Below are 22,922 nucleotides of genomic sequence, written 5' to 3'. Positions count from 1 at the left end.
CCCTTGTCAGGACTTGCATGGATGGGCAACCTTTTGGCTTCTTCTTTGAAAATGGGAATTTTCTCGAGGAATGAAACATCTGTTGAATAAATAGTTCACCTTTTTTAGGATGGTGAGTGGCTTACCTCACCCTATTGTAAATTCCAGAGATGAAATGTGTAACAGGGGCCAAGGAAGGGCTCAGAGAATGGTAAGCTTTTTAACAGGTCTCTGCTGTTTGTCATTAACTTTAGCCACCTGCGTATCTTCTCCAAAGTAAGTCCTATTCCACATAAACATACCTCTTACCACTGAACACTGAAAGCAAATATTGGGACCCAGAACATAACAAATAACCTAACTCGTAATTAAAAGCTAAGCCTAAAATCAGTCCAGATGACCGTCCCATCCTTTGAAGCCAAACTTCTTTACAGCCTTCTCTTTCAAACTCATGGCTTCTGACTCTATAAAAAGAAAAATTATAAACTGTCAACTCGCTTTGCAAACTCTTTTAAGAAATCATTACTTTAAAGACAGTGGCACTAAAATCTATGTCTGATGTTATCAGGTCTAGCAATAGTAAGGATCATGAGAAATATATTTAAAAATGTGTTTTTATTTTTATTTTTTTCTGTATGGGAGGATGAAGGAAGGTAACAATGCAGGAAGGTGAAATTAAGATAAACCTAAAAAGGGCAGGTATGTTGGACCGGAAAGGCTTTTCCTGTTCCTAAAATTCCTTGTGTTCTTACACAGGAAAAGCATTCTTATTCAGCACAGGCATTTGCAAGTCCTCGGCGCAAGACTTAAAAGTACCCTGGGTTGTGGTGGTAAGAAGGCAGGAAAGAAGTGGGTGGGAGAGGAAGTGTCCGTGGTGGGTTCAGAACCAGGACCAGTTTCCCAAAGGGTAGAAATTCATCCATGTCGCCTTTATTTTGAGAACAAACTCTGCTGGTTTGTTCTTTCTTACTATTTTCCACGCCAAAAATTGGATACATTTAAAGTTGGAGTTGACTCGGGTCGCGGAGTCACCAGCATTGGTAAGCATGCTGTTTGAGACTTTGCTGTCCTCGCTAACCCTGCCAATTCCAATGTCATCCAACCATCCTCCCAAAGACTTCTTTCCTGGATGCGTTAATGGGGATTTTGATCCACTTGTTTTACTTTTCCACAAAAGTATCTTCCATAGAGAGTCTAAGTCTGTGAAATAAAGACAAAGGGCCAGAAATGTTTTACAATATTTTGAATCCTAGTCATTTTGCAGGGCCATAATCCTGGTTTTACCAATAACCAGAATGAAAACCCAAGATGCTAAGTAAGGATTTTTAAGCATTTGCCAAGGCCCTATAAGGAACTTGGCCGTGACCCCAAGTAGAATCCTGCAGGAAACCTCAAGAGCATTTGAAAAGCATTTCATATTCTCTCCCCCGACCCCTCATATTAGTTCCCCTTTTGATTTGCGTGACAGTCTATTTGGACAGAAGCAACCTGCTGTGCATCTGCTCTGCTTTCCACGTGCGTTCTCATCAGCAGTGGGAAGGAGTGGGCCCAGGGCGGGTGGTTACCCCCCACTGTTATTCACAATAGCAGTGGGTGCCCCTCCTCTGCAGCTGGGCCAGGACAGGTGAGTGTCTATTCCTGGGCAGCAGTATGACCGAGCATGAGGTTGACCGACACTGACAGTAATCAAAACAGTTCCCTTGGTTCTTTAACATCATTTCTAACCTACAGAAGCAGAGAGCTTTAGGACGTTTGGCAGTAGTAGTGTGTGTCAGTAAGAGCTTCTGCAGGGCATCCAAGCAAGAGAGAAAACAATGGGTAAATATCTACAAATGCATTTCTTTCAGGGGCATAGGGCAAGTGTGTTTTTCTGAACGATCTTGTTTCTACAACACATGCGTTTTAAGTAACTGAAACTCTCTTAGCTTGTTTAGACTAGAAAGCACTATTGTTACGGGGTGGCTCTCTAAACAGGCAATCCCTATCCAGTGAAGAACCCAATCTGAGCTTTAATCTAGAAAAGTTGTTGGGGCAAAGATAAGAGCATAGGGGGAGTAAGATAATTTATTGAGCATGTGTAAGTATAGGATAACATCTCGTGGTCTAGTGTTCATACCAATAAGGAAAATGTCCCAGAAACTAGGAAAGACTGGATATGACTCCACCAGTACCTAAGATTTGTTGAGCAACTGCCATGTGCCAGGTGCTGTACAAGATGCATTTCAACTATGTGATATCATTTCCTCCTTGTAACCACCTCAGGGAGGTAGATTTTATTATCTCGACTTTAACTATGAGGAGACGGAGACACAGACAGTTAAGTAAATGTCATAGGTCTCGCCAGCTGCAGAGATGGGATTGAGCCCAGGTCTGTGTACCAGCAAAGTTCGCCCTCTTTCCTGTCTCCTGCCTCCCCTGATACCCGAGGCATCCCATAATTCTTCTGTTTTTGCATTTTCTGTATTCACTATTGGACTGTATTCAATTTTGCCAGTGGAGAAATAGAACCATTCTAAGATAAAATAATTGTTTCCACCTAACCTTCATAAACGGATCCCTCTTGGAGAAAAGCCGGTGGTGCCACTTTCCACCCCTAGGTGGCACCTGTGGGCCACAAACAGAAGAAAATTCAGGGTCAACAGCAGGTTGGGCTCTTGCTTTTGTTCAAAGGACATTTGAACAGTTCGCTTCTCTGTCCTCAAAAATCCTGCTTGAGAGATACGTTGGCATTTTAAGATTTAAAGCCAAATCGAGTAAACAAGGAGAGGACCATGGAACGATCCTAAAGCTGACGGGGAGTCGCAGGAGCCTTCCTTCCCAGAGGTACCTGATCACCTATAGAAGGCAGTCCCTGCAGGGATGTTGTTTGTATTCAAGACAGCAAATGCACTCAACAGGGCTTCTCAGCCGCGGTGGCCATGACCTTTAGAAGATTCTCGTTTGCTATCAATCAGAAGAGCTTTTATTTCTTCGTTAGCAGATAAAGATTTATTTTATATGGAAGCAATAGAATTCAGGTGCTTAAGGCCTTTGCAATTTTCGGTTTAAAAAAAAGGATGTGTTGTCCTCTTGTGCCCTCCTACACCCCCACCCCCACCCCCAGCAACACACACGAAACAATGATGCAGTTGAATCAGGAAGTTTTCTAAGGTTCATTAGGATTTGCGTTTAGAAGGGATTTCTGTGATAAAGCCCACTTTTGCCTTAGAAACGATCTGCAGGAAAAGATGGGGCGGGGAGCCTGGCGAAGTTTGCATTCACGAACCCCGATTCCGGTAATGCTACGCGGCTTATCGAGGGCGGCCGAGGAGCGAATTGGCAGCACATGAGAAAGCGTGATTATTAAGAGGGAAAGCTGAAATGGCCCTGCCGTCAGCTGTTTTCCTCCACAGGATACTGGGCGATTCCTGTCCTAACCAGATACTGATTACTTAAAGCTTAGCCCCAGAGTTCTTGTCACAAACGATTTCCGGAGTGTATTTTGACTTGCTGAGGTCTAAAGAACTTTCACAATCTGTTAGGTGTGGACCTGAACTCCAGGAACAGATTGTCTTAAGTGCCTCGTTTTCATCTTATTCACGCTTCTGTGAATGTCCTCATCTGACATGGAGAGTTTTGGGTGGAAAGTATACACATTGATAATTCAGACAAATGAAGATTGAAAAAAGAAGTCCAAATAACTTAATCTTCAAATTGCTTTTATACAGTATTTCAAACAAATGCAAACAGCAGTAAATATTCCAGTCTACGAAATTATACATTATTATGTTTCCCCATTTTCATGGCATTGCTGTGTTTTATAAGTATTTCACCCCATCTGTGATATTTAAGTTCAAAATCAAAATAAATATAATGTTGAGTATTTTCAGAGTGAATACAATTCCTTCACATGAAATACAAAGAATTAGTGTAACAACCAGCTTTTCAAAATATTCTACCAAATATTCATCCCAAAAGAGTAAGACACAAAAAGAGTGTTACGTTTGTCTAGAAAGCAGTGGACCAAGAAGTTTGGTTTTTTAAAATCTTTTTTAGAAGTATAACTACCAGTGTTAAGGCTTACAGTACTTTATTGTATCAAATGCCTAGCAATTCCAAATACTACAAATAAGATAATATTCAAATCAAAATAACAGATTTTCTGAAATTCATTTTATCCTGAATCCAGTCATTTGAGAGACCTTTCAAGTACTGTGGCTGTGTGGGTTTTTTTTTTAAAAAGAAGACTTTATTTTTCATTTCTTAGCATGGATCCCTATTCATACCAAAAATCAAGAAGCATTATTAGAGGAAAATCAAGTTTTAATTACTAGGTGATAAGTTTTGTATTATTGTTATCAGATTTTATCATTGTTTGCTGCACAATAAAAGCAGATGCTAATTTTTTTTTCTTTTGGAATCAATGAAAAATATGATAAATATAAGAAACTATTTATTTCTAGTCAGTCTTGAAAACCTCCAGGTACTTAATTCTTATTTGCCTTCCCACATCTACAAATCTCTGACATACATAGAAGAGGTCCACGGATGCATAGAAGACATTGAAATTAGGTCAATCATGTGTATGTTTATCTTTGTAAATGCATTGACAATTTCAGAAAGAGTGCAGAAGAACCTGAAAAGTGGTGAGCTTTGAGACGTAGAACCAGAAAATCAGGAGATGGAAGAAACAAAGGAGAAGGGACTTTTTTTCACTTATCTCCTTCTTTGGCATTTCAAAACTTTAAGTAGATATTAATTTTGTAATTATTAAATTAATGTCTTAAAAAGTAAAACAAGTAACGTGTTGCTTTCTTTAAATTAATAGATAGTTATAGCACAAATATGTCTCCTCAACATAAAATCAAGTAGGCGTGGAACATCACCACATTATTTGAATAATAATGTCAGTAGACACAGTCGTTAAGACCAAGAAGGTAGCTTTGGGTGTCTACTTAACAATAACCAAGCAGTGACAAAACTACACTTCAGTATGTGTTACAGAGACATCACTATAGGGTTAGCATCCCACGTGTGATTCTTGATATCGCACTGGCTTCTTTTTTATGACATATTTTATTTACAAATATATACAGTATTACAATATGAACATCTATGCTTCTACCATGGAACGTAATTAATAGACCATTATATTATAAATACAATAGGAACTCTGGTTGCTTTTAACTAATCTAATTCCTCTTCCCCTCCCTCAAAGACAGTCACTATTCTGCATTTGGTGTCTAATCATTCCCATAGCTATTCTGGCACTTTGACTTATCATCTGTATTATATCTATAGTGTAGTATATAGCATATATATTATAAGTAATATATAAACAATATATAGTCTAATTTTGCATAAACTATATACAAGTGATGCGCCAAAGTATGTATCCTTCTGCCTTACTGGATCTCAGTTACCTAAACATAAGAGCTAAAACTGTAAAACTCCTGGAAGAAAATAATAGGTGTTAATCTTCATGACCTTGGTTTAGGCAATGGTTTTTCAGTTATGACACCAAAAGCTCAACAACCAAAGAAAATATTGGTATCTTGGGCTTCGTCAAAATAAAAATGTTTGTGCTTCAGAGGAGAATGTACAAGTCAGGGTTCTCCAGAGAAACATAACCAATAGGATGTATGTATACACACACACATACATACATACATACATACATACATACATACATACATACATACATATAAAGAGATTTATTATAAGGAATTGGCTCATGTGATTTTGGAAGCTGGCAAGTCCCAAGATCTGCAGGGTGAGCTGGCAGGCTGGAGACTCAGAAGAGCCAGTGACGTAGTTCCAGTATGTAGGCCAGCAGATTTGCAACCCAGGGAGTTAATGTTTCAGTTCAAGTCTAAAGGCAGGGAAAAATTGATGTCCTAGTTCAAAGGCTATCAGGCAAGAAGAATTCTCTCTTATGTAGGGGAAGGTCAGCCTTTTTGTGCTATTCAGGCCTTCAACTGATTAGACAAGGCCCAGTTACATTATGGAGGGAAAGAGGACAATCTGCTTTACTCAGTCAACTGATTTATTTGTTAGCCTCACCCTAAAACACCCAGAATGGCAACTGATCAAATATACCTGGGCCACAAGTTGACACATAAAGTTAACCATCACAGATACTGTCAAGAAAGTGAAAAGACCATGCACAAAATGAGAGAAAGTGTTTGTGAATCATCTATCTGATAAGGGTCTAGTATGCAGAATATATAACTTTCTGACTCAAAAAATAAAAAGACAAATAATACATTTTAAAAATGGGCAACGAGTTTGAATAGACACTTCTCCATAGAAGATACACAAATCACCAGTAAGTACATGATGTTCAACATCATTAGTCATTAAGGAAATGCAATTGAAAACAAATGAGACCACTTCAAACCCACTAAGATGGCTTTAATCAAAGCTATAGATAGTCACAATTATTGGCAAGGATGTGGAGATATTAGAGCCCTCATAGATTGCTGGTAGAAGTGTCAAATGGTACAGCCACTTTGGAAAAACATTTGGCAGTGTCTCAGAAAGTTAAACCTAGAGTTACCGTATGACCAATGTCACTCCTACATGTATAGCCAGGAGAGATGAAAACACATGTCCACACACACCAAAAAAAACTTGTACACGAGTGTTCCTAGCAGAATTGTTCACAATAGCCCAAAGTGGAAACAAATCCAAATATCCATCAACTGATAAATGAATAAATAATAAATGTGATATAGTCATACAATAGACTACACGATGCCATAAAAAGGAATGAAGTATTGATAGCTACTATAACATGGATGAATCTTGAAAGACACAAAAAGCTATATGTTGTATGATTTCATTTATATGAGATGTCCAAGATAGGCAAATTCATAGACAGAGTAGATTAGTGGTTTCCAGTGACTGGGGAGGAGGAGTGAGGAGTGACTACTGGTGGGTAAGAAGTTTCTTTGGAGGGGTGAGTAAAATGTTATATGGTTGACCCTTGAACAGCACAGGTTTGAACTGCCCAGATCCACTTACTTATACATGGATTTTTTTTCAGTAAGTGTGTGGATTTTCAACTGTGTATGGGGTCCAGTGCCCCAACCCCTGTGTTGTTCAAAGGTCAACTGTAAAATTGATTGTGGTGATGTTTACAAAGCATATAAACTATACTAAAAACTGTTGAATTATATACACTTTTTAAAAAGTTAACTTTTTGATATGTAAATGATACTTCAGTAACAAAAGGGGAAAGTATATGTAGCTTTGATTTGTATCAGAATGTTGGCTGTTTCTAGAAAATTAGTTGGACAGTGCTTCTGACAGTTTTTCATTTTATTTGATTTGGTTGAAATGTGCCAATTTAAAACATTTTTATTTATGGAAAGCAAAGGGATATATTTCCTACAGCAAGTATAAAAGTATTCTTTACATGACAAATTTCAGTTCACTCTTAAAAATGTGTATGGCATTTTGCGTTCCAGAAATATTTATTTTTTTACCAGTCCATCTGCTCCTTGAACATAATATAGATAATAAAACACAGTATCCAAAGTAAGAATTCTTGACTTTGTCTCGCACGCATGGTATCTGCTCTTGGGTGAATGGCTGTTCTATTTTCAGGGTGATCTTGCAATGATTCCACCTCACGGTGGATAAAAGAAGACCCAGAAGTAAAAAATGAATTATTATAAATGGCATGAGGTCAACAAATCCCAGTTACTTGAGGAGGAAAAGCTTATTTTAACTATTGGCAACTTTGTTCAGTAATTTATATTTAAACGTCTATCCTTGTCCTCGGCGTCACTGATAACGTGATTGTATATTTACATTGGCAAGAATGTGGTCACTGTGAGACCAGGTGCCCCCTCTTCATTTATCGCTAACACAACTCTTCCAGGTAATTAAGGCCTTCCTTCCACCTGAGAAGTGATGGCACTTTAGATACAATCCGTGGCCACTGAGTAACCCGGCTAAGTCATTTGCTCTTCACTGGCCAAGAGGAAGCAACTCCCTCCTCTGAAATTCCAAGGTGAAAGGCCAGTGGCTTTAGAGGGCCACCGTCATCCTGGCCTGTTCCTCAAGCATTTGAACAGCCCAAAGCCCTCAACTGCATTGCTGGGTGGTGCACTTTTAAATCAACACTGAACAAACACAGGAATGTGTATTTAAATAAATTACCATTCTTGGATAAATATTTGGGGAAGCTCTGGACACAGTAGATTTTCATAATTTTGACTGAGTTCATTTTAGGTAATGGTAGACAGTGATGTGCTCCAGTTAATGACTTAAGATACCTGCTTCTCCCATCAGCTGACTGAGAAGGACTTCTAGAAGCTTTCAGACAGGCACTCAATCTAAGTACTTTTTAAAGTATCTAATTCTTTCCATTAAATGTGAACATTTTCTTTGTGAAATTTTGATTTCACAAATGTTCCTCTCCAGTGATTGAAACGAAGTTTAAGGATTTGTTGTAAGACAACGTGCTCTTAAATATAAATAAATATTCTTTACTGCTGTAACTTCCTAGTCATGATTCTACAGCTTACCAGGCAGCAAAATATTGGAATCTTCTGAATAGGTCTCCTTCCTCATAGTCTATAATGTCCTCACGATCAGAGGCCATGTTTTATTTATCCTGGTACCCACACCTCCCCGAACTATTTCTGGAAAACAGTAGGCATTCAATAAATGTCTGTTGTTGAACTATGTTCATCAGGGTTTCGTGGTTAAGAAGGAAGTCTCAGGAATAATGTGCCTGTATTCACGTACCTTACTGTATTACTTTTGGTAAATTACTTAACTTCTTTAGTTTCCCCGTAAATAAAATAGGGAAAATCGTTAACACTTCTCTCAAAAATTGTCATAGGAATTAAATGAGATAGTACAAATAAGCCACTCCTGGCAGGCTTAGCTTAATTAATGTTAGCTGCCATCATCTTCATCAACATTATTAGCATGTATGTTATTAGGTTACATCACAACATTGCCGCGTTACATTATTACAACGTTATTAGCAAACACAGCCACCTTGGGACTGTGGGTGCTTATCCTGGGGCCAACTTGTACTGCTCTGAGAGTTGAACGCGGAAACCAAGCCCACTCTCCTGCTTGACTCCAATCAGAAGAAAGATGGAGTCAGTGAAAATCAATACTTTCTCTTTTCTTCCTTCTCTTCCTGCAACCATCCCCACTTCTTACCCAAAAGAGGGGAGAAAAGAGGAAATGAGCACTTTGACTGCAAACACATAACAAGCAAGAATTCCACATAAGCTCTGGGATAAGAAAGGATACCCTTAAGCTTCTGGGGTGGTGTGTGGAGAGAGATGTTAATTAAGTTTAATATCCATCTGAGAAAAACTAAGAAGGCAAAAGCAATGCAGGGCATCACAACTCAGAGACGTAGTAAGAAAATGTGTTGCCGTGGTTACATTTACTAGCCTGTTTATTTGCTGCCTGTTGCCCAATAGGCAGAGCCATAAAGATATATGGCATCTTGAGCTGTGTGATAAAATGTATATTTTCATTCATGAAGCCATGGTAAGAATTTACCAAGATATATTGTTTTTGTTTTAGATGATGCTATTTGCTAAAATTTCTCTTGTGTTATGTAACCACGTATACAGGTTGACTTCAAAATTTAGATGTCACACCAGCTAAAAAGAATCAGAGCTACCACTGTCCGTGGGTCTATGCATTCCAGTGAAGCGTTAGAGCTCTCGCCGTTTAAAAACAGCCTCTGGGAAATGTTGTCATTGCTTCTGGCCTAGTCTTTTCTCCTCTTTTCACTCTCTCTCTCTCTCTTTCTTTCTACAATCAACAAAACTTTTATTAAACTTTAATAAGGAGACATTTTTCCCATTAAAGTGACACCATGATAAAGTTATAACAAAAATTGATCATAAGATCTGGACAGTTTTTGGGTGACTCTGCAGATCAATTTCAGGAGTATTGCCATTTTAACAATATTAACTCTTCCAATACTTAAACATAGTATGTCCTTCCATCTATTTAGGTCTTTTAAAATTTCTTTCAATAATGTTTTATAGTTTTCCTTGTAAAACTTTTGCACTTTTTGCAAAGTTTATTCCTAAGTGTTTTATTCTTTTTGATGACATTATAAATGGAGCTGCTTTCTTAACTTCATTTGTGGATTATTTATTGATATTATAAAGAAAGGCAATGATTTCTTACATTGATTTTGTATCATGCAGCCTTGTGGAACTCAAGTATTACTTTTAATATATTTTTTGTGCAGTCCTTGGCATTGTCTGTATACTCGATCACGACATCTGCAAATAGAATAGTTTTATTTCTTCCTTTTCAATCTGGATTTCTTTTGTTTCATTATCTTATCTTAATCTCGCTGGCTAGAACCTTCAGTACAATATTGAATAGACGTGGTAAGAGCAAGCCCCTTTGTCTTGTGCCTCATCTTAGTTACACAGCTTTGAGTCTTTCACCGTTAAGTATAACATTAGCTGGGTTTTTTTTTTTTCTTAAATAAACATGCCCTTAATTAGATTGATAAAGCCTTCTACTCCTGGTTTGTTGAGTGCTTTTATTATGAAAGAATATTGGACTTGTCAAATGCTTTTCTGAGCCTATTAAGATGATTATATGGGTTTTGTCCATTTTTCTTTTAATAGGGCAGATTACAGTGTTTCATTTTTGCATATTGAACTGCTCTTGAATTCCTGGGGTATACCTCACATGGTCATGGTGTATAATCCTTTTTATATGTTGCTGAATTTGGTTTGTTAATATTTTGCTGAATATTTTTGTATCTATATTCATACTGATATAGATTCATATTGATATTGATTTGTAATTTTCTTATATTGGCTTTGGCTTTGGTTTGAGGGTAATACTGGCCTCATATGTGGAGCTGGGAAATACTTCTTTCCCTTCTGTTTTTTGAAAGTGTTTGTGAAGGAAATTATTATATTTATTATATTTATATATATTTATTATACTTATATATATTATAATTAATATTATAATTAATTCAGTCTCTTTATTGTAGGTCTTTTTAGATGAATCTTTGAATTCTGTCTCTTGTATTGAATCAGTTTTAATAGTTTACATCTTTCTAGGGATTTGTCCATTTCATCCAGGTTATCGAATTTGCTCGTGTCCAGCTGTTCAGGGTATTCCGTTTTTATCTTTTTATGTCTGTGAAGTGGGTAGTGCAGTCCCTTCTTTCATTCAAGATTTTAGTTGAGTCTCGTCTTTTTTTACTTGGCCGCCCTAGATAAGGTTTGTCCGTTTTGTTGATCTTGTCAAAAAACCAACTTTGGGTCCATTGATTTTTCTCTATTGATTTTTTATTCTCTATTTTATTTATTTCAGCTCTTATCCTTATTATTTCCTTCTTTATGCTTGCTTTTCATTTAGTTTGCCCTTCTTTTTCCATTTTCTAAGGTTCAGTTACTTTATTTCTTCTATTTTAATGTAGGTACTGAAAACCATAAATTCTCCCTCTAAACACTGCTTTTACTGCATCCTGTAAGTTTTGGGATGTTGTATTTTCATTTATCTCAAAGTATTTTTTAATTTCCCTTGTGATATCTTGTTTGACCCATTGGTTATCTAGTAGTATGATGTGAATTTGCACATATTTGTGAATTTCCCAAATTTCCTTCTGTTATTAATTTCTAATGTTATTCCATTTGATAAGAGTGTATAATTAGTATGACTTAAGCCCCTTTAAATTTATTTAGACTTGTTCTGTGGCTTATCCTGGAGAACAGTCCATGTGCACTTGAGAAGAATTTGTATTCTGCTATTGTTGGGTGGAGAGTTCTGTAGATACCTGTTAGGTCTGGTTAGTTTACAGTTTTGTTCAAGTCTTTTATTTCCTTGTTGATCTTCTGTGTAGTTTTCTATTCATTATTGAAAGTGGGTTATTGTAGTCTCCTAGTATGATTGTTGAATTGCCTTTTTCTCCCTTCACTGAACTGTCAATTTTGATGCTCTTTTTTAAGTGCATATATGATTATAATTCTTATGTCTTCTTAATGGATTGGTTCTTTTATCATCATAAAATGTCCTCTTTGTCTGTAGTAACATTTGGGGAAAAGAGAAGTGGAAATAGGTTAAGTTAAAACACCACAAGCTTCACCATTCTTACTGATATTCAGCAGTTTTTCTTGAATAAATTCTTCTCAGATTGCTAGAAGCCTTTGGTTAGTTTTCAGGGTTCTTAAAAAGTTGATTTTGACCATTTTTGCTCGGATTTTCAGTGCTTTTGTAGAGACTTGGATTCTTAGGTGTCCTTACTTTGCTATTCTAGAAGTCCTCTCCTGCCCATTCTTTTTAAATATTCTTACTGGTGGAAAATATTTGTCCTTTGAAGGTGAATTTGAATTTTGGAAACTGTCAAAAGTCATGTATAGTGCTGTATGGTATATAAGTTGACCAATATCTGAATAGAACTAGTTTGGGGTAAAAAATGATTTGGACTACAAAATAACAAAGCTGGATTTCTTCCATGGGTCATAAATAGACTAAAGACAGAGAGGAATGCCAAAAAAAAGAAAATTGTGAACAATGGCAGCTTTGTGAGCCATGTCAGATCTGAACATACATTAGAGGATGAGTCCAAAGAAGAATGATCCATGTTTCCAAACATCTTTTAGAATTGCCTTCAGTTCCATCTGTCATGGTAAATCGTCTTCTTCTCACTATGGTAAAATTAAAACCTTTAGTTGATCAAATGTATCTGGCCCTTGTCTGAGATTATCTCATTTGGTTCTGAACCGTTCATTTACCCTTGTCTGGGTAGAGCTTTCAGCAGGCTACACAAAGACCCATATGAGACTGGCATAGTTGAGATTCTAGTTACAGAATGCCTTTGATATGTCTACAGCTGTATAAAGGCCCCAATTTAAAGAACAAATGCTTCATTAACTATATTTCTAAAGCTCTTGTTCTGTTCCCAGTCATGACAACACAGTTCCATGCATGCAAAGACTTCCAAAGTGGTTATTTACGCTAACATTCATATGCACATAATACCGGATCGTCTGTGCAGGGGCAAGGGGAAAAAATTTCCCCACTTGTCTGACTTTGTAAGAGGGAAGCATTGCGTAGGCTCCTGCTGCTTATCCGTGTCCTTTAAGGAATCAGAGTTTCTCTTTTTAGTGATTAATTTCTAAGTTGTTCTAACAACAGTAACTCTAGCTACAACCAGAGGTGAGAATACAGACTTACTGTCCTACTGCAGTTTTGCAGTCTCTTACATACAGACCTAGCCGTATCCATTCTGTTGCTTTACAGCTGTACATTTCATATTGTACTGCTGGGGTGTAAAAGTGCACCTTCATTGCTAGATAAAACTAAAAAAGTAGTCTTAAACTAAAAAAGCAGACTGATTTCCCTAAGGATTGAGGAATTTGGTTTAAAAAACTTGGGCTGCACCATCAGATGTTTTAAAAAAAAAACAAAAACCTGAAGAAACTGAGAAGTTGTGTATTTTGATGATTCTCATTTTAGCCGGGCTCTTTGGAACATTGTTATCATGTGTGTCATTTCTGGTCTTGAAAATAAGTGAATGTTTTTAATTCATTTGTAATATTCAGTACTAAAAGAGTTCTTTGGTAGATACTTAGGGAGACCTGCAGTTATTAACTGTGTTGTGTTACTTAGAAAATAGCATTGTGCATGTATGTTGGTGTGTATATATCAGCTAAAATTCAAAGAAAGATTTCTCATTTCAGAAAGAATGGTTTATTCATTGAGACTTACTGCCGTTTCCTCAGCATCATCTTTTTCTTAACGTATGAACTTGGAAAAACTAAACTTGGGAACTAAAATTAGAGCTACCATCATTTTGTTCTTTTGTTAGAAGGGAAACAGCCTCCTCACCATGAGTGACAGTCAAAACAAAACCAAATGCCAAAAAAAGAGTAAAAAATTAATCATGCTTGGATACAAGACAAAGCACTACTTTTTTTTTTTCTTTTTTATGAACAAAATCACCAGAGCACTTTAGGATGTGGATGCTCAGGGGTTTTTTCATTGATATTCACTAGACTCAAACTAAAAATCAACTGTACCATTTCCTGTACCTCGGTAAGCTTGGCTTTTCCATTCTAAATTTTCAAGTTCCCATCTAACGTGATTCCCCCACTTCCCCTGTTTCCAGAGGGTTGGACAAGCCAGCAGAACACAGGAATGTTCCATAGCATTACCCTAATCAGTTCATTTGCAACCATTTATACACTCACACAACAAAAGTGTTGCTTTCCGTGTGTTCAAGACTGGATATAGAAAGGAGAATAAAGTCAAAGTCCTTGCCCTCAAGGAATTCACACTTTAGGGTAAGTCGTTTCTAGTGAATATGATATATTAGAGACATATTGGAAACATTGTTAAGAGGTTTCAGAGGGAAGAGACCAGAGCATTTGGGGGATTGAATCTGAAAGAGTTGGGCCAAGCTCGTTTCAGGCAGAGAAAGCAGAGATGCAGGTTGATTCGCCCTCCTGGACAACAGATCTGGATGAGGATGACACAGGAGATGGGGCTGGAGAAGTACACAGGGACTAAATGAGGAAACATCTTATGTCCAAGGGCAGCTAGATGTGGGTTTTATTATATTTTCAGTGCTCAAACATCCTTCTGATGAAATCTGGACGAAACCACATTGAACTAGGAGAATTTAGAGTTAGGAAGCTATTGCAAAATTCTGAACAAGAGATGAACAGGGTCTGAGCTAGTTCAATGTCATTGAGCCTCAAGAATCAGCCTTGCCTCTTCCACTCTCCATGTATCTAGTGATTTATCCAAACCCAGAGATTTTGAGTTAGTTTTTTAAACTCTTTGACCTAAAAATTATCATGGAACTGAACAAGCATTAGATTCAAGGTTATTTCTCTGTCTATCATGGTGAAAAACTGAACACAACTTAGTGTCTAAAACTAAGGTACTGGTTAAGTAAGCTGTGATACATCCATCCAGTGGAGTACTGTAGGGTGTTTGCAATTAAACAAATTTAGAGACAAGACATTTGTGATATATTTGGTTAAATAAAAAGCAGGCCATAAAGGAATATGTAGACTGAAAATCTAGATTGTGTCATGTGTATATAAAACTTGAAGGACAGACACTTAAAATGTAATTAGCAGTTACTCTTAATGTTGGTATTATATTTTTCCTTCTTTCTGCTATCTCTACTTCTCATTTTTATAGTGAATATGCATTATTTTTGAAACTGAAAAACGTTGTGAATTTTAAGGACAGGAGGTTAAAATGTTAAGGGCTTGAGGTATGAAAAATGGTCCCAACTTAGGTGACCACTGACTTTCCATATGTAAAGCTGCTACTGACTTCATCACTGACCAACTTTCCTAACCTTGCCTTCTTCACGTATCTATCAGCGTATGTCTTATAGCTCCCACACAGCCCCGCGTGCATGCAGTGAGTGAAGAATCACCACATGATCATCATTCATGATAGTAGTCATTTACATATTATATTACATGCCAGTTACTAGGCTGGAAATGGTCTCATAGTTTTGCTTTTTTTAACTTTTAAAATGTGAGCCAGTCCTGTGAGTTTTGTTGCCATCCCCGTGTGCAGATTAAGGAGTCTGAGGCTGAAACAGCTTGAGTGACGCGCAGAGCATTGATTTGAACTCAGATTCCAAGGTCAGTGCTCCAAGAACAATGCAACAAATTGAATTTATTTTTTTTCCAAAGCCAATGCTCCAAGAACAATGCAACAAATTGAATTTATTTTTTTTCCAAAGCCAATGCTCCAAGAACAATGTAACAAGTTGAATTTATTTTTTTAATGATTGTTTTGGTTTTTATTTTTTTTAGTAATTAAAGACGGGTGCAGTAAATTTTGCTTAGTGCTATCCATCTATAAAAGGTCCGATATCATTGTTTGAATTCAAAAATATTTATTTAATCACTCAGTAGGGATGGCAACATTCTACCTAGTGAGTAGGTGCTTTCTAAGTAAGGAAATCAAGCATTTCTCACACCAAAAATGTTCCCTGCATGATAAGATTTTTCTTTTTACTTTAGAGTGAAATGCCTTTGTCATCTTCCTGGGCCTGGACCTGGTATCTTGTATTCTTAATACTTTTCTTCCCTACAGGATTTCCTTTGGGAAATTTTATTCTAGATGCTCACAATACCTATTCAGTTATTTCAGCTTCTACAAATTAGTAACATTGCATTTCTGTCACAATTTAACTTTCCAAGAGCTTTGAATTTAAGTCACAATTTAACTTAGCACTCCATATCCTCATCTTGGTTTTTGTTTTTGTTTTTCTAAATTTGCCCTCTGATCTGTCAAGCAATCCAGGCTGGGACTTACTACTATACATCATTTATTTGAAGGTAAAGAGATAGAGAGAAACAGCAAACAGTTTATTAAGTACCATTACCCTTGGAACTTAAAAGTCATAGAATCTGAAGTTTCAAAGAACTGGGGAGGCCAGCCTACACATAGTGAAGGATTTCCATCTCTTTATTCTGACAGTTTTTCGTTTGTTATTCAAGTAAGTGGGAACCTCTTTTTGCTTTTGTCATCTTTTTCTTTCACCTTTATTAGAAATCTCCTAGAAAGCTGAATATGTGGACAAATTGAATGAACAAAATGAATTAAGAAAAAATGAAGTTGGTGGTTGGGGTCTTAAGCTCACCTTTACGATCAAGCCAAGGTTATCAGATTTGTGATCATTGTGGTTATAACACACAAAGTGGAAAGGTTGGAGTGAAGGTCTCAGACTCACAACATTTCAGATCTGGAGAGGACTTCAGTATTAAACTTCTTACTTCTCACCGTGTAAAACTAATAAATTACACACATTTTTAACAGAACAAAAAAAAATTAAGATTAGAAAAGCGCTCAAAGACCTCTTTGCCTTCATTCTGTATTAAATTCTTCTTATAATCTTTGGATGCATATTTTTCCGTTGCAAGGACTTCGAGATAAGCAGCTGCCACCATTTCCCATTGAAACTTAATTTCATAATCCAATGGTTTCAGAAGTACATCTTCCTGGACTAGTGGCCAAAGGATTGCTTGTTTCATTTTGTTCTCTTACTCCCATTTCCATCCCTTGCTGGCGGCGAAACGAAGGGCCATGCTTGAAGTCCTCACTGTTCTTGGCAGCCGAGGTACCACATGGAGAGCAGCCATATGTGAGCCTTCGAGCCCATGGACATCATGCTGGAAGCTGTAGCCCTTCTGCCTAAATCCAGCTTCTAAAATCCAGCATACACTCCCAACTACCAGGAAAATAAAAATGCCTAGTTTCTAAATTATTCCAGCACCCAATGGTTCTTGTATTTTTCGTTTATATTTTCTTTTCACCTCTTGGTCACAAGGAGCGATAAGGCAAAAGTTGAACCATTTCAACACAGTTGTTTATAGTCTCCTGCTGAAATGAATGTGTGGCCCTGGCCCATAATATTTATACATGTTTTCCTTTTAACTTAATTGTAATTAGCGTGCTGTTTATTGCATTCCTTTTACCTTTCCTTAAGAATTTGCTTTTTCCTTCAATTGTTTGCATTGGTATCTTTTGAATTTCCTCCCTCTTATTTATTTTTTGGCATAAATAATAATTGGTGCTACAGTGGGAGCTTGATAAAGCTTTTTATTATGTTCCCTTTTGTCCAACGGCAATCATGAGGCATTGAAAAATAAAAAGTCGAAACAGTTTGTCCAGAGTTACATAACAAAAAAGAAGCAAAGTCGTTAATACGACTGTGTGTTCTTAGTTTTCCACATTTGGTTTTTATTAAAGGTCCAGATCTCCTTCCGTTAGTTCTGTTGTTTAAAAATTCTTTAGATTTTCGTTCCTTTCTCTGAATTTAAATTTTCTCTTAATTTCTTAAGCTTGTGTTTTTATCTTCTTTTTGAAATGTCTTTCTGATTCATTCCTCCCTTGTTACTATTTCGTTTAGGGAGACTATAAAGCAAATGCACATTCTCTTAGTTCATTAAAGTGGTATTTTTCTCCTTCAGATCATTAGTCAGTGACAGCTACTTAAATATCTAATATCCTCATATTTCTCCGACACATGCCTTCCCTAGATTGTTTAGTAAATTGTATTAGGAATATTGATAACCTATTCAGGGAAATGAAACCTAGGTCATTCTCACCTTTGCCGTACCCCAAAGTAAATTACAAATAGATTAAAAGGTTAAGTTTTTTTAAAAATCTAAACTTCCAGGAGAAGAATTTCTGTGTATTTTAAAATAATACAAGAAACCACAAAAGATTAGTATCTTTACTTTTTTAGTTTGTTTTAATATTTAATTTGTAAATTTTAACATTTGACTAAATGTCAATATATATTTTTTAAACCCTTAGTATTTTAAGGCAACAGTATATGCAACAGCTATGCCTGAGAAATAATTTATATCATCTATATCTTAGCAATCAATAGTGAGTTCATAAATGCCACAATATAAACATTAAGAGCATGAACCGACAATTCTCAAAAGTAAGGGCCAATAAATGAACAATAGTCATATGACAATATATTTATCCTCATCTCTAATCAAAGAAATCAAAATTAAAACAGTAAGTCACTGCCCTTACTGCCTATAAAATAGCAAACTTGAAATGTCAATTTAAATGTGAGTGAAGTTTATGTGAGTCTAGGTGGTTTTAATTTCTTTTCAAAACTCCTAAATTTTAAATTTTCTACAATAAACATGTGTTAGTTTTATAGTAAAAATAATAACTCTTCAAAATATATATAGATGTTTATTTAATCCCTTTTCTCCAACCCAAGACATGACTAAGAAGTGTACACATTTTTATGTTGATTCTACTAATTCTATTCCCTGATTCCACTATGTTTCAGTTAACCTAGATATTGTCTGTTCCTCAAAAATAATAATTAGCAAAAGCAGAGATTTTTCCAGGCTAATGACATCCGATGGTAATATTTCATGGCCAGGACAGAAGAGCTCTCATGAGAAGGGATGTTTTGTGGAGAGTGTTCTCTGGAAGGTCAACAGCCTGTGCAAGTTTGGCTCCATAAATGAGCTTTGAGACATTGTCTGAAGTGTTGAGATGAAGTGTTCTGGAGTTATTTAGGGTTCAGGGGAAATGGGTTTGCCATAATAAAAGGAAATTTCAAGACAAATAGGTTATTAAGAAGGCTGTCCTCTTCCTTAGTGACAAACTATAGATTCTATCCATTGATTTCAAAACCTTAAAATTAATCTTAGTGTCAACAATGCTTGAGTTTTTATGAAGATCTCTTAAAATGGATGCCTTAGAGAAGCAAAAGGAGAGTTATATAGGCCTTTATTCATTATTACCCAAATTTACTAATTTGGCATCTCTTTTTATAAGCAGTTTACTTAAACTATCGTTTAACCTTTGTAATAATCCTCTGAATAGGTACACTGAATTATTCATTTCACAAAGAGGAGGAAATTGAGATGTAACAAGTCTAAAAGGCAGACCAAAGGTCTACCACCACAGAGGCATGGGAGAGGCAGGATTTGAGCCCAGACAAGTACGAACGGAAAGGTTGAATTTATACCCTGAATACTACACTGTCTCCACATTCTCCTCCAGTCATCCTAACTTTCCCCCAACAACTGACTCCATTCCACATCGGGCTCTGCAGAGTCTGACCTCATCTGCCCACCGTACCCTTGCTTTTGGAAGACAAAGCAGGAGGAGCTTTAGAACCAAGTTCTAACTTGGATTGAATCTTTGCTCCGCTCTCACGTTCCTGTTCATTATTTCTTTACCTGTGAAATGGGGGGAGATAACACCTGAGAGAGCTGCTGTGAAGATTGAGATACCATGTGTGAAAGTGCTTAGAACAGAGCTTGGCAAATAGTAGGTGCTTAATACGTATTTGTTTCCTTTCTTTCTTCTCCTTGCTGGACATTCTCCCTTACCAAGTCAATTTGAATGAAAACGCTTCCATGGTTCCCAGCTGATCCCAGAATCCTTAGAAAATGTACTCATTAGATCAAAAGGACCTTAGGCGTGGATCCTAGAGGCTCTTAATCCTCCAGGTCTGGGCTGAGTATGCTAAATGTAAGCCAAAACGGAAGTTGATATAACCTGATGTTCTGAATTCTCTCTTTTCTGGACCTGGGCAGGCTTTTTATAGTGTTATTTCTATGACTCTTGTTTCTCTCTCAGCTCTCCTACGTGACCCTGCCCCCCAATTCCAAAATACATTTCTACACAACTGAACTCCAGCTCAAATTGCTGCTCAGTGATTTCTCAAAGATGCCTTATCATTTCCTGTTCTCACACTTTTTTTTTTTTCCTGCCAGACTGTCTCTCTGAAATAACCCTCTACCCCAAATTTATCTCTTATCTTCAAGGCCCAACTCAATTCATCCTCCTTCGTACATTTACTCTGACCACTCTGGATGGAAGAGACCTTGCTTTCTGCTAAACCATGGTAGCACTGAGTAGCCTCCAATTGACAAGTTTTGTATTTTAGGGCTGAAAATGGACTGAATGGAATAGTAGTTTAAAATAGCATTTGATTAGCAATCCCTTAAGCTGCTTCTCCCAGCTCCTTAGTAAAATACGTATGAAACCAGCAAAAGTCAAGTTCTCACAAATACACTAAAAACTAAGACCAATAAGGCAAATCAGAATCAGGAAAGAATTTCTGCAGTTTAAAGGCCAAAAGAACTGGTTTGGGAAACTTTAAAAGCTGCTTTCCCACAAAAAAACAGATTAAAATTCTTGGCCTGGAAGTAGAACCAGTCTTTGTTCCTCCCCGACTGCTTATCCCCTACTCAGAAACACAGGAGCCATGTCCATCGCCACCAGCAGCCACCGGGGGGGGGGGGGGGGGGGGGGCAACCATTCCTCAGTCAGGTAGGTGATAGTTAGTGAGGTAGCCAGAATGCTGTCTCTTAATCAGCTAATGCAGTGATTCAAGAGCATTAAACATAATAGAAACTATAAAAGGTTTTTCAAGAACATGCCAAAAAAAAAAATAGCGGGTGTGTCAATATTGTATGTGGGGGGATGGGGGGAGGGTGAACTGGATGAAGGTGGTCAAATTGTACAAAATTCCAGTTATAAGATAAATATGTACTAGGGGTGTAGTATACAACATGAGGACTGTAGTTAACACTACTGAATGGGGTATTTGAAAGTTGTTAAGAGAATAGAGCCTAGAAGTTCTCACTACAAGAAAAAAAAAAACTTGTTATTTGTTATCTATATGAGATGGTGGATGTTAACTAAACTTACTGTGGTAATCATTTTATAACATGTAAATCAAACCATGATGCTGTACACCTTAAACTTACACAGTGTTGGGTATCAATTATGTCTCAATAAAACTGGGGGAAAGAGTCAGATGTGAGGCCAGACATAAAATTAATGAGAAGGAAAGTATCGAATATTGGTAAAATTTACAGTGAAGATACAGTTATAAATCTCTTCAAGTAAGATAATGGCTGAAATATATAAATGTTAGAAATATAAGGGAAAATAACAAACGTAGTTATCATGGAAGACTCACATACATATCTCAAGCTATGAAAAATCTAGTAGGAAAAAAGTAAAGAAAAAATAGATTGGAATAGTATATTTAATAATATATCATAATATAATATATAAAGTGATGTGATGTACATATATGTGTGTATATGTATGATTTATAGACATATATACCAACAGATAAATAGATAGAAAACCAAACTAGCAGCCAGCAAAACATCTGTGAAATATTTAGGAAATTTTATTATAGTATTTGTCTCAAAAAAAGAATCAAGAAATCCCAATAATTAGTCTTTCTGATTTCCATGTACTATAAATAGACATGAATAAGGAAAATAAATGGGCAAACACTTAAATTACCATCAAATTAAAGCAAGAGTTAAAACTACAATTACAGACCACTTAGAAATTAATGAGAATAACAACGTTACTTATCAAACTGTAGAACGACACCAAAGCTGCAACGAGAAGCAAATTCATAGGAGGAAAGAACTGATACTTTTTTTAATGGATTTTTTGTGGTATGGTCTAATAATTTTCCATTTCTTAAAATTAAGCTCCAGCCACGTATTTCCTGATGTAATACTCCACACATGTGCAACACCGTTCAAAGGAAATGGCATGCTGGACCTAGTCTCTACTTGTATTCTCTTTAGTCAACTTGTTTTGACCTGTATTTGCCTGCTGTCCATTTCCTTGGGACACCAACCACTTGGCACCATACTTGACCACCTGACTCACACCTCAGGCCTCTTTAAATTTAACAATTCTTTAAATACAATCTCTGACTTTGACCCTCAGCACATACTATTTTATAGTTACTCCTTGGTTCCACACAGCTAATGTACTAGTAAGAGACACTCATACCTTCTATTTAGGACGCAAGGAGCCTTTCTATGTTGGAAGAACCCCACCTTGACTCCCAACCAGAGGAGGGGAATAACAAAGGGAAAGTCAATTGTAACTTAGAACAAGGGTCTGTGGTCCCTTATAAATTTATCACAGAATTAAATAAGGACATGCATGCATATGCAAATACATACATATACTTGCGTGTCTACATACATACGTAAATGGAGGATGCAAAAGCTACCTTTTAGGGATTCATCAGAGGTTAGAAAAAATGTATACATTTTAAACTTTTAAATTCTAGGTCAATGGCAATAACTTGAACTAAAATAAAAAGATTGTTTTTCTCCTCTGAGCTTTCTGTGTTCAGTAAAATCATGAGTATAGTATATTGATGTCAGTGGATATAGGATTATATACTAGATTCTCATATATACACATAAATAAAGTTGGTTTGTGTTACATCTCATTCCTCAATTCAAATGTGATGTTTACTTTTCCTAAAATTTTCACTTCATATCATTAGCCATCTTGTTTTTTCTGTAGCAGCTATACCCCTTAATAAATTATAGTGCATTTTCTCAATTCAGAGTTATTTCTGACAACAAAACTGTCAGTTTCCTATAAAGAAACTATGAGTAGTTGCTGTAGTCAAC

At 36.6% G+C, this 22,922-nt stretch overlaps 1 protein-coding gene across 2 annotated transcripts in view; it reads left to right on the top strand.

The window, feature by feature from the left end:
• PTPRR (protein tyrosine phosphatase receptor type R) overlaps positions 1–22,922 on the top strand; it is a 228,625-nt gene that overhangs the window by 159,889 nt on the left and 45,814 nt on the right. The window lies entirely within an intron of this gene.

This window comes from Camelus dromedarius, chromosome 11 (genome assembly GCF_036321535.1).
Source record: "Camelus dromedarius isolate mCamDro1 chromosome 11, mCamDro1.pat, whole genome shotgun sequence".
Lineage (NCBI taxonomy): Eukaryota > Metazoa > Chordata > Mammalia > Artiodactyla > Camelidae > Camelus > Camelus dromedarius.
This window is presented reverse-complemented; position numbering and strand designations above follow the sequence as displayed.